Genomic DNA, 1,481 nt, shown 5'->3' on the forward strand with positions numbered 1-1,481 from the left:
ATATTATTCTTTTTCATATTTCTTCATTAAATCAATTTTAATCATTTTCTTAAACAGAAACATTGATCTGGAGTTTTTAACAGCGCTTTCCAGTTTTTTCCATAATCTTATTCCTTGAATTGACGCACATCGTTCTTTCAAACTGGTTCAAACTTTAGGCTTCACAAACACCTCAATCCCATTAAGATTATAACTGCTCTCTGTTTTAACAAAACCTGACTGGATGTTTACAGGTAATGTGTTCTTATGAGCCTTATACATGACCTGCAAAATATTACCGATTCATAAAATTTCAATAACTTCAWCTGAGAAAAACAATGCATTTGTTGGGTGACTATGACGTTTTCTGGTTATAATTCTTACAGCTCTTTTCTGTAAAAGAAGGTTAAACATGAAACTGAACTCTTGAACGTGTTAACATGAAAAAAACACTAAAACCAAACCTCTGTCCTTTTAGGAACCTGCTGTAATGTAAAGTGTGTCGATCTGGCTTTGGGCCCTCTGGCAGGTTCAGACAAGCTTGTCAGTTAACAATCAGTGCTTTGCCGTGTTTCAGCCATAATCAGAGCAATTAGGTGATTTTCAGGCAGATTGTGAGAGCAGATTTCATGCAGTGCCGTGGTGCCTGAAGAGTTCCCACAGTTTGTRTTTAAAACTTTCAACATGGACGTCTGCAGACCAGAAAACTGACTGCAGGCCTCCAAACACAGATCATCCAGATAACTCCCTGCAACACGTGAAAAACTCAAACCCTGAAGTCAGCACGAGAAAAAACAGTTTATCTTTCTTACCCTGCAAACTTAGTAGTTCTTTTTGTCCCTGGAATTTGTTGTTTGTTTTGAAAACCACAAATAAATAAAAGAGGCGCTGGTTATCTCCATAAATTTAAGTTTAAAACAACATGTGAACAATGTTCAAAGTCTGATGAACTGTGTAGAATTTTACAGCGTTTCACAAGACTTTTATTGGAGAACTTTACAGCTTTGAAGGGAACAAAACAAACACGGATGTTTCTACGTGAAGAAACCAAAAATGCTTGTTTTTAACATGAAAAATTAAGTTAACATTGTTTTTGCGAAGGAGAAGGACTGAGCTAATTGCTAAACGATAAAGCAGTAAAATATAACTAGCATTCCTTTCATGCTATAGTTCTGAACAGAGATCAGCACTTAAATATATGGAAATAACTCTCAGCTACTACCACACCAAGATTTAGTTCATTATGTGTAAAATGAACAGAGTTGTAAACATTTATCCATTGTTTAAACCTGCTTAGTACTTTCAGGACCACGGGGGTCACTGGTGTTCAAATCCAACAGCCACTGTGCGAGGGGCGGGGTTCACCCTGGACAGGTCCGTCCGTCACAGGTAACCATTTATGTGTTTGCTAAATTACCGTATTTATTCAAGTATAATACGTATAATTTAATCCATAAAATTATCCATAAAGTTGGGGGGTAGTATTATACTCGGATAAATAT

Source organism: Austrofundulus limnaeus, unplaced genomic scaffold, assembly GCF_001266775.1.
Source record: "Austrofundulus limnaeus strain Quisiro unplaced genomic scaffold, Austrofundulus_limnaeus-1.0 Scaffold848, whole genome shotgun sequence".
NCBI lineage: Eukaryota > Metazoa > Chordata > Actinopteri > Cyprinodontiformes > Rivulidae > Austrofundulus > Austrofundulus limnaeus.